Below are 11,714 nucleotides of genomic sequence, written 5' to 3' on the forward strand. Positions count from 1 at the left end.
AAGAATGGGGAAACCTACTTATACCCTACGAGCCCCCTCCCCCCAGCTTCTACATGTCCCGCCTTTTTGGGCCAGACCAATGGAAAATCTTTTCACTAAATGTTGTCTGTCAATCTCAAACAAATAAAAGGAACCCCTGTACATGATCACCCCGAGAAAAAGCATGTATGCCTCTTCTCCGGGCCTAGGTCACTCACAGTTGGCTTGGAAATAAACCGCATTTGAGTATTAATTATTAATTTTACAGTTGGTTATTTTTTCCGTCGACAGTGGTTACTTTGCAGGTTTGAATCCTGGACCCGGTGGCTTCAAAATCACACCAGGTGTGCCCAAAATCCTGGGAGGTGAATGAAGACAGGATTACAGAATGGCTATCCCCCTAGGGGTGATTTCTCACTTTCCCTCTCACCGTGTCTGTCTCTCTTTCTCCAGTGAACGCACGTGCCCTAAAGAAAAACCTCTCAAAAAAAAAAAAAAATGGGTGTTTGACAATATTACGCAGGCCAACAGGTTGAGCAAAACAGACTGAAGAATGACTATTGAATTTGGCAATAGGATGGTCTCTAGTGACTTTGGGGCTCATCTAGTGCTCTCTCGTGATTACATTCAAAGTTAGACATCCTGGCAAGGGTATCACACAAATGATGTTGGGTCCTGGTCAGCATGTCATAGGAAACACGTGATGTGGTCGTGTTTCAGAACTGGTGATATTAGTACCATCACAGTGTCCTCCACTGTAGACGTGGTACTTTCCCTTTGAATTTAGTAAGCCTCGTGAGAATATACTTTCAGTCTATGCAAATATCCTGTTTGTCAGCATATTTTCACTTACTAATGTCAGTATTTATTCTTGCCTCAAACTAATATTACTGTGATGTTTATCACAAGGTGGTTTTGTAAGTTTCTGTCATCCCTTCTACATTCGTTCAGTGAAATTTACTGCAAAGAAGAGTCTTCTACTCACTGTTAAGAAAGATTAGCCATGGCCGTGCCTGGCTGCCAGCTGGGTTGTTTGTGATGAAGGTTTATGGTCATCTTTATCCAGGGGAGAGCTCAGAAGATCTATGAAAAGGTAGCAGTCTTCTGACCCTGAAAAAAGTTTTCAGTTTTTCACATGGTTCTTTAAATTTTGATGTGTCGACATGGCCAGGAACTTGGTGACTATTTACTTTCACAGTAAAATACACCATGACATGACCAATTAGCCTCTGGGAGACTTATATTCATTAGGTCAGAAACAAGAAAGTGAGGATAAAAACGAAATGAAGACTTAGCATTCAGTTCCAGCTGCTTGTCAGAAGCAGAGAAAGGACAGGCTTCTCAAACTCAGCATGGAGGAAATGATGACCTTTATGAACTCTGATAGCTTTAGATACTCAAACAAAGCCTATTCATTGCACTTGGCAGGAGGTGCCTTTGACTCAAGAATAAAACGTGGATTTGAAAAGCTCCATGGTTTTTATTTTTCCTTCATAGGAGCAAAAAACACAACCTTTCCTTTCTTACAGAAAACTGTACTCTGTAGGTAGAGGGATAAATAATAAGGCAGGATCCTTTATTGGATGAATTCCAAGCGTTTGAGGGTTGAGAACTCACTATTCCTCACAATTCTTTCTTAAAGGCAGGCAAAGGAGAGAGAATTATTATTCTTCGTATGAAAACTGAGAAGGGGAACAGGGTGAAGTGAAAGAGTCAACTGGCCCTTGCTACAGGCAGGCCGATAGCTGGGACGCTCGACAGTTGCAGCCCTCACTAGTACAGGGTTGTCGGCAGTGACTGAAGGAACCTCATTCCAGAACCCTGTCTCCATCGCTGTCACTACTCAGGGTTTGCTTCCAAATCTACCCTCATTCAAAAATAAGCCTGGAAACATTGTGTCTAGCTGACCTTCCGTCAGTTCCCTGGACAGACCTTGGCCCTTTGTGAACACAGCTGAAGAGTGAGAATGAACTCTATATTCCCTGTGTTACCTTGTTTTGTTCTCTGACCACAAGTATTTCCCAACAGAGACAGCACCAGGTTACTTTCTCAGGGCAAGCAGAGTGTTGGAGGAAGTAGGAAGGAGAGCAAAGGACTAGACCGTTATGATGGCTCTGTCCACCAAAAATGTCATCTCCTTGTCTCTCAAATCCCATCTGCTTATCCCCAGCTCCACCTCCACCACTCAGGTCCAGCGGGCTTTCTTTTCTCCTAGATGACTATCACAGTGACCAGAGGAGTCCTGCACTCACTTTAGCCCGGTGGTTCTCCCTTAAGAATGATTTGAAATGTCCCCCCTCCTCACCCCCGACACACACACCCGGGGGTCATTTTGAAGGTCTGGACACATTTTTGGATGTCAGTTGTGTGGGAGGGGGTTTGTTACTGCTATCTAGTAAACAGAGGTCGAATAAAGTTATTACCATTACAGGACAACCCCACACAATAAAGTATTATCTTTCCCAAATATCAATAGGACTGAGGTTGAGAAACCCTCGTTTGAGTTCTCTGGCAATACCTCATGTTCATACATGATATTTCTTTTTAATTTTTACCAAAGCGTGTTTACATTTGGGGGAGGAGGGGAGAGAAAGCACTCCTCTGAAGGGGGTGGTCATGTTGCGATCCTTTCTCCTCCATTTCTCCATCCTGTTGGGATTTAGAGAACGCATGCACATATGCCCTGTGTGTGTGTTTTTTTTTTTGAGAGATTTTTCACTGTAGGGCGCGTGCGCTCGCCAGACAGAGAGAGACATAGAGACAGAAAGCGAGAAATCACCCCCCAGGGAGGATGGTCACGCCGCAATCCCTTCTCCTCCATTCTCCTCTCGGGATCTTGGGCACGCACGCACACGCGCCCGGCGTGAGTTTTAAGCCACCGGGTCCGGGACACGAACCGCGGTCGACTATGTGGGAGTCCAGCGACATAGCCATTACGCTAACTGCTGGTTCCCCCCTGTGTGTTTTTCAAGCCACCTGAGTTGGGATTTGAACCCCATGGTTGGCCATATGAGATCAAGTTCCCTTAACCACTAGGCCATAGGGCCCAGTCACCATGACATTTCTTTAAGGAGCAAATAAGATCATGTGACTCTATTGCTTAAAACTTTTCAATGGTTTCTCATTATTTTGGGAAGTTTTTTTCATTTTTTTAAAATTTCATAGCCCTTTGAACAAGTATGATTTGGCCCTCATGCTCCTTCTTTTCCTGTACTGTGTCCTATGTAGTAGCCAAACTGGCTTTTTCCTTTTTTTGCTAGAAACCACCCTACTTCCTCTTACCTCACAGGGCCTTTTTTTCTTTTTTTTGGAGAGGTTTTTGCTATAGGGCCCGTGCGCTCGCCAGACAGACAGAGAGAGACAGAAAATGAGAAATCACCCCTCAGGGGGGATGGCCATGCCGCAATCCCTTCTCCTCCATTCTCCTCTCGGGATCTTGGGCACGCACGCACACGCGCCCGGCGTGAGTTTTAAGCCACCGGGTCCGGGACACGAACCGCGGTCGACTATGTGGGAGTCCAGCGACATAGCCATTACGCTAACTGCTGGTTCCCCCCTGTGTGTTTTTCAAGCCACCTGAGTTGGGATTTGAACCCCATGGTTGGCCATATGAGATCAAGTTCCCTTAACCACTAGGCCATAGGGCCCAGTCACCATGACATTTCTTTAAGGAGCAAATAAGATCATGTGACTCTATTGCTTAAAACTTTTCAATGGTTTCTCATTATTTTGGGAAGTTTTTTTCATTTTTTTAAAATTTCATAGCCCTTTGAACAAGTATGATTTGGCCCTCATGCTCCTTCTTTTCCTGTACTGTGTCCTATGTAGTAGCCAAACTGGCTTTTTCCTTTTTTTGCTAGAAACCACCCTACTTCCTCTTACCTCACAGGGCCTTTTTTTCTTTTTTTTGGAGAGGTTTTTGCTATAGGGCCCGTGCGCTCGCCAGACAGACAGAGAGAGACAGAAAATGAGAAATCACCCCTCAGGGGGGATGGCCATGCCGCAATCCCTTCTCCTCCATTCTCGTCTTGGGATCTTGGGCACGCACGTACACGCGCCCGGCATGAGTTTTAAGCCACCGGGTCCAGGATGCGAACAGCGGTCGACTACATGGGAGTCCAGTGACATAGCCATTATGCTAACTGCTGGTTCCAACCTCACAGGGTCTTGACATGTTATTCCCTCTTGTAAATAATTTCCCCCTTTCTTACCAGTCTTTCTCCCTTTTACTTACTTACAACTATGTGCTCATCCTTCAAGAGCTCTCAGTTCAAAGGTTGTTCCATCAGAGAATCCCCCCTGACCACCATGCCGTGACAGAGCCCAAGAAGAAAGGACATGTGGAGACACAAACCTGGACATGGCAGCCCTTCCAGCCATCCCCCCTGAAGGGAATGCCAGCTGTCTGCAGCTGTGTGAATGAGACCAAATCAGGTCAGCAGCAAAACTTCCTGACTGACCTTCATAATTGTACGAAATAAATAAACTATGCTTGTTTCAAGTCAACTATGTCTGAAAGTGGACGGTTACATGGTAATAGACACTGAGTCCTTCATATAAAAATCCTTGAGTTGTGCTCTACGGATAGCTCCTGGATATTGTACAGAATTTTCCCCTTCACCTCCAGTTCTGTGACCCTCACTGGACTGTTTCTAAGTCATCTCCCTTGAAGCTGTCTCTTTTCTCAAGGATGGTGGGGGAAGTTATCCCTCGTTCTTAGTTGATCATCCTATCCTATTAGTGGGCTGAGCACAGGCAAGGATATTCAGTTATTCAGAAGTTGGGATAAATTCAAAACATTTTAGTGCAGGAGGGGAATGGTTAGTTTTTGACAACTTCTCTTTTACCAAATTCTAAAAGAGAAATCGCTTAAAGAGTTGGTCCTCTTGCAAAAAAAAAAAAAATTTTCCTTCACAGGATCTCTCCAGTGCCAACATCACTACCCTTGCCCTCATTTTCTCTCTCAGAGCCCTCAACCCACTCATTGTCTCTACCCATCTTCCTTGGGAAACTTCTCTTACAAGGGAAGGCTAGTCCTAGGAAGGAGCTCATGGCTTTCACCAGTCTCTTTCTCCCTCATCAGTCATGCAAGTCTCAAGTCCAAATCATGTCGTCTGTGATAGTGAGGCATGGGACACAGAGCAGGGAGAGCAGGGAGCTCTGCAAAAGAAAATGGTCTGGTGTGTCAGTTCTTTGGTCTAGTGTGAGAAGGGGTCTCCAGGATGATAGATTTCCTTCAAAAATCTCACATGTGATTAGTTAATGAGTATCTGAAAAAAATTCAAAGCCTTTTGCCATGTGTTTGTTAGAAAGAGAGGGAAAGTAAGAAATCACACCCCAGAGGCATTGACCTTGCTGAAATCCCTTCTCCTCCATTCTCCTCTTGGGATTCTGGGCAGGCATTCTGTGATTGGCTATGTGAGAGTCTAATGCCTTAACCACCACATCAGTGGCAGGCCCCTCTATTGTGGGATTTTAAATGAAGGATGTACCAGGGTCCTTGTCCGATCTCCAGCTGGACAATACATTCTGCATCTTTTCCATGCCATTCTATCACCCTGGTTCAGAGATCTCTAGAAGCCTGCTGCCTCCCCCTCTCTGAATTCTCCAACCCCAAATGGGAAATCAGAGCTTTACTCCTGTACGTGGGAATCTTCTCCACAAAGATGCCCACCCAGCTGGCTTCTATCAGGAATGAGGCAAGACCCATATTGAAGAGGATTCTGTTGTATTTACCTTCATCTTCAGCCAAGAGCTTTGGGAGAGGTGATATTTCAGGTAATGGGATCACAATTGTATCCAATAATTGCTTTTCTATCCCAAATCTTTGCTCTTCTCTAGTTTTGGAAGGTTTTAGATCTTCTTTCCTGTGGAAATGAACTTGTTATTTAAGCCAGCAGCAATGACCTTCAAATTGAAAATCCAAGAATTTCATTCTCTTATCCTCTTTGGTTCTTTCTGTGGCCTCCTATGTCCTCCATGTGAAGTGGTGAAGAAGGAAGGCAATGAGGAACAAAGGAATTACAAGGATGCAAAAACAACATCATAGGCTGACCTTGTAGCACAGTGATAAGCACTGTATGGAGAAAGCTGAGTACCATGGTTGACCAGAGTTCCATGCCCAGCCTCAGTAGCTTGAAAATCATACTGGGCGAACCAGCACTTAGCGTAATGGCTATGTCGCTGGACTCCCACGTAGTCGACCGCGGTTCGCGTCCCAGACCCGGTGGCTTAGAACTCACGCCGGGTGCGTGTGCGTGTGTGCCCAGGATCCCGAGAGGAGAATGGAGGAGAAGGGAGTGCGGTGTGACCATCCCCCCTGGGGGTGATTTCTTGCTTTCTGTCTCTATGTCTCTCTCTGTCTGTCTGGCGAGCACATGCGCCCTATAGCGAAAACCTCTCAAAAATAATTTAAAAATTAAAAAAAGAAAAAAAAGAAAATCATGCTGGCATGTGTGCACCTATCCAGGATCCTGACAGGATGGAGAATTGAAGGGGAAAAAAAGGATTGCTCTGTGATCAGGCCCCATTATCGAGTATTGTATTTTTTTGTCTCTCTCTCTCTCTCTTTCGCACATACTCTATGGCATTAAAAAAAGACATTAGAAACAGCAGGTGGTTGGGAACCAGCAGTTAGCATAATGGCTATGTCCCTGGACTCCCATGTAGTTGACCGCAGTTCGCGTCCCAAACCCGGTGGCTTAAAACTCACGCCAGGCACGTGTGCGTGCATGCCCAAGATCCCAGGAGGAGAATGGAGGAGAAGGGATTGCGGCATGACCATCCCCCCTGGGGGGTGATTTTTCGCTTTCTGTCTCTATGTCTCTCTGTCTGTCTGGCGAGCACACGCGCTCTATAGCAAAAACCTCTCCCCCCCAAAAAATAAATAAATAAAAGAAACAGCAGGTGGTATGGTGGTTGAGGTGTTGGACTCCCACATGGTCTACCATAGTTTGAGTCCCAGACCTGGAACCTTTCTTTCTCACTTTCCCTCTCTCTCCCTGTCTCTCTCTGGTGAGCACGCATGCCCTATAGCAAACTTTAAAATAACAACAATAATAGTAATAAATTAAATAGGATAATAAATTATTTATTTATTTTATTTTGCGGGGGAGAGGTTTTGCCATAGGGCACATGCACTCTATAGAGAGAGATAGAGAGACAGAAAGCAAGAAATCACCCCCCAGAGGGAACAGCCACACCACAATCCTCCTCCATTCTCTCGGGATCTTGGGCACATATGCACACGCGCCCGGCGTGAGTTTAAGCCACCGGGTCTGGGACTCGAACCGTGGCTACTACATGGGAGTCCAGCGACATAGCCATTACGCCAATTGCTGGTCCCAATAATTAATTTTTTGAAAAAGCTATCATGCTGGGGGCTGGTAAGTGGCATGGTGGCTAAGGGTGCTGAACTCCCACATGGCCAACTGCAGTTCAAGTCCTAGACCTGGCGACTTGCTTTCTTGCCTTCTTTCTCCTCTCTCTCCCTCTCGCTCTCACTCTGTCCCTCTCTGGTCAAATTAAAAATAAATAAATAAATAAACAAATAAATAATAAAATACTTTTAAAAAATAGACATCATGTAATTATATAACAAAAAAAAGATTCCACCACCAGGGGCATTCCCATCTCTGCCCAAGAAAGCGACAAATCCGATGTAGGTGAGTGTGTGACACATGGATCAGACAGCAGGCCTGAACACTTCAAAGGCTGTTCAAGAAGGCAAAAGACCCCATCAGAAACTGCAGAAGAGGAAACCGTATCCTCGGATACAACCACGCACACACACGTAATAGGGAGCAGTTAAAATGCTGCCAAACAGAATTTAGCCCAGAAAGGTCTTAGTGTCCCCCTGCGTACAGCATGTGGGTGTAAGCCCAGTGTGGACGTCGGGATTATGTTCTGGTGGCTGGAAGCAGAGGGGCTCAGAAAAAGTTGCCTGGTCAGTGCACTTGTTCTGGGGTTTTCCTAGACAATCTAGTAGCAAGCGCGGCATGGATATGAAATTGCCATGGAAACCTCGATTAGCTTTAGAGGTGCTGGACCCTCGCCTGATTTCCAAAGATCAAGGAAACAAAGGCCTTCTTTATCAGATAGTTTAATATTCCCAGATTCCCGTGCTAAGAAGTACTGGTAACCTAGACAAAAAGGCCAATAGCCACATAGAGGCAAAACACTTTGTATATCATAAACAAAATAAGACATCCTACAAGAAGAAAACAGAAGTGACCACTACTTTAATTTGGGGGGAGTTTAAAAAAAATTCAGTGAAAGTAATGATTAAAGGAAAATAAAGCCCTGTACGCCTGTGTGGTCTGTGGACCAGCAGTACCAGTTGGGAGAGTGTAAGAAATGCAGATTCATTATTATCATTATTATGTCAAAGGACCTATAGATAGTCCATAGGTGATACCTGCTAGCTTGTGGTAATTTAGTGTATTTGCAAAAACTTTAGGACTGTTTCAATTATATCTCGCCATTGCATAAAGAATAAAAAATTAAATTCTGTTCACCAGACCAGAAACATGGACAAGTTATCTCAGTTATGGACTTTACCATTAGGATACAGGAGACATAGGAAGAAGAGGGGCCTCTGTAAATACAGAGGTAGGTCAGGAAGCAGAAAGTCATCCAGGAGGCAGCACAGTTTGAGGCACTGCGTTGTCATTGCATCATGCTCAAAAATATTTACCACTTTTGGGTCATGTGACCTCTTTCTGTTTCTACTGCTCTTTTTTCTTTTTTGGAGAGGTTTTCACTACAGGGCGCGTGCGCTCGCCAGACAGACAGAGAGAGACATAGAGACAGAAAGCGAGAAATCACCCCCCAGGGGGGATGGTCACGCCGCAATCCCTTCTCCTCCATTCTCCTCTCGGGATCTTGGGCACGCATGCACACGCGCCCGGCGTGAGTTTAAAGCCACCAGGTCCAGGATGCGAGCCATGGTCGATGACGTGGGAGTCCAGCGACATAGCCATTACGCTAACTGCTGGTTCCCTCTACTGCTCTTTTCAAAGGATCCATATGCATCCACTGGGTGAAAAGTGATAGTTCAGCCAGAACCATTTACAATAAGGAGGTCTCTTGAGGAAAGCTTTCCAATCCTAGGCTTCTGGTCACCCCATAAAAGATTAGTCAAGCAGCCTCAGTCTGGCCAGGTAGTGGCCCATCTGGGACCAAATATGTTTACCTTTGTGTAAAGACCCACTCGGAAGGACTTGTTGGCCTCGTAGGTATTTTGAGGCTTTTAGAGAGGGAGCCAGCCTGACCAGTAGAAATATCTTTATCATGTCATTCAACTGTTTTCAGAATCTAGTTTCAACTTATCATGTTTCCAGTCTTCTGTCATTTATCTTCATTAATAGTCAAATCTTCAATTAAATGTGTACCACTTGGTGTCCCTTTACATATGATCTCCTGTGTTTATACATGCTGTTCCCTCCCCATAGGATGCCATTTCTCTACCCTCACATTCAGAAACATTCCATCCTTCAGAGCTCAGAAAGGAAGCTCCCTTTATATGAGCAGGGTAGGAATAAAAATTACCCTTGTTTTACAGATACGAGGTTGAAGTGTGGATGTGTTTGATGACTTGTCCAAAACGGTATCACCAAACATGACATCAAGATTTGATCTCAGGGAACCAGCAGTTAGCGTAATGGCTATGTCGCCGGACTCCCACGTAGTCGACCGCAGTTCGTGTCCCGGACCCGGTGGCTTAAAACTCACGCCGGGCACGTGTGCGTGCGTGCCCAAGATCCTAGGAGGAGAATGGAGGAGAAGGGATTGCAGCGTGACCATCCCCTCTGGGGGATGATTTCTCGCTTTGTGTCTCTCTGTCTCTTTCTGTCTGTCTGGCGAGCACACGCGCCCTATAGTGAAAAACCTCTAAAAAAAAAAGGAAAATAATTCTGATAAAGTAATATCATCAACAGTTATTGTACAATAATATTTTACCCACTGGAGTAAATACATTTTTTTCTTAAAAATTGCCCCAATTGGTCTACTCATGCTCTTAATTAACTTCAGACTGATTGCATATTGTTTCCAAATTCGATCTCACATTTTACTTAAGCATTTCCCACCTGCCCTTGGAGCAGGTAAGATCCAGTGCCCTAGGGTTTCTTGACCTCAGTGATACTGACATTTGGGGGCTATCCTGTGCATCGTTGGATGTTCAGCAGCACTCCAGCCTGTCCCCACTAGCTCCCAGCATACCCACTTTCACAGTAGTGACAAGCAAAACTGTCTCCAGGAATTTCCAAATGTCCCTTGTGTGTGTGGTGGGCATATCTCCCTCCAGCTGGGAACCAGGACTCCAGAAGTTTGGAATGTGAGGTGGGAGTTGGGTGTATTCTTGTTCCCAAATACCTCTTTCTCCTCCGTCCTTCTGGTATCAAAACTCCCAAATCAAGAAATTGCAATCTAGCTATCTATTTCTTTTATTTGGGGTTGGGGTAGAGGAGGAGGGAAGATATAGAGACAATTCCACTTAATATTCTAATAAATTATCCTGTTAAAATAGCTTCCAGTCAATGAGCATCTGCTATGTGCTAGGACTCATAGTAAACACGTCACATAAACAAGAACTCCATGGAGCACATATGGCTTTTTTGTTTACATTTTACAGATGAGAAACTGGGTTCAGGGCATATAAATAAATTTTCCAAGGTCCTCTGTCTGGACTGGGAAGAGCTATAAATGATGGAAGACATGAATAGGAATCTAGACATTCTAAGTTACAGGGTGTAAAGTATTCATCTTCAACTCAACTTGGGGTTCAGCTTGTTGACTACAAGGGCAGACTAACACACGGGAACTGGGAGAAATAGGCTTACATGTGTTAGACCCAGGCCATCAGATGTTAAGTATCACAGGACACTGTGGGTAGGAGAAAACTACAAATTATACATAAGCAAGAAAAAACTATGAGGCTGGGTCCAGCAGGTGGTGTGGTGGTTGAGGCACAGACTCTTACATGGCCAACTGTGGTTTGAGTCCTGGACCTGATGGCTTGCTTTCTCTCTGTCTCTGTCTCTCTCTCTGGTGAAAACATGTGCCCTATAGCAATTTTTTTAAATAATAAAATAATAATAAATAAAATTAAATAATTCTTAAAAAAAAAAAAAACCTATGAGGCAACATTCTGGTAGGCTCAAAGCAACAGAATAATAATTAGAGAATTTGTTTCTTTCTTATTTCTAGTCCTACTCATACCTGCCCCAGGAACCCAAGATGGGTACCTTGCACTCCTCTTAACGTAGATCCCCATTTTCTCTGCACCTTGCAGGGGTTTAACTGATAAAGTATCTGAAACTTACCCTCCGGTGGTAATATTAACTTAGCTTTATATATAACTCACCCTTCCCTTGCCAAGGTGTTGCTGCTACACTGAGTGGTTGAAGAGTCTCTTGACTAGGAACCAGCAGTTAGCGTAATGGCTATGTCGCTGGACTCCCACGTAGTCGACCGCGGTTCACGTTCTGGTGAGCGCACGTGCCCTATAGCAAAAACCTTTCCAAAAAAATAAATAAATAAAAATAATAATAATAATAATAATAATAATAGTAATGAACTCTGCTTGATGGAGAAGTGGAGAAATGGAGAAGGGATTGCAGTGTGGATATGTCCCATTGAGAGGTGCTTTCTCTCTCCCCTGTCTTTCTAGTGAGCATATATACTGTCTGTAAAAAAAATAAAAATAAAAAATAAATAGATAAAAAAAAAGAGAA

The sequence above is a fragment of the Tupaia chinensis genome, unplaced genomic scaffold (assembly GCF_000334495.1).
Source record: "Tupaia chinensis unplaced genomic scaffold, TupChi_1.0 Scaffold000503_1, whole genome shotgun sequence".
Lineage (NCBI taxonomy): Eukaryota > Metazoa > Chordata > Mammalia > Scandentia > Tupaiidae > Tupaia > Tupaia belangeri.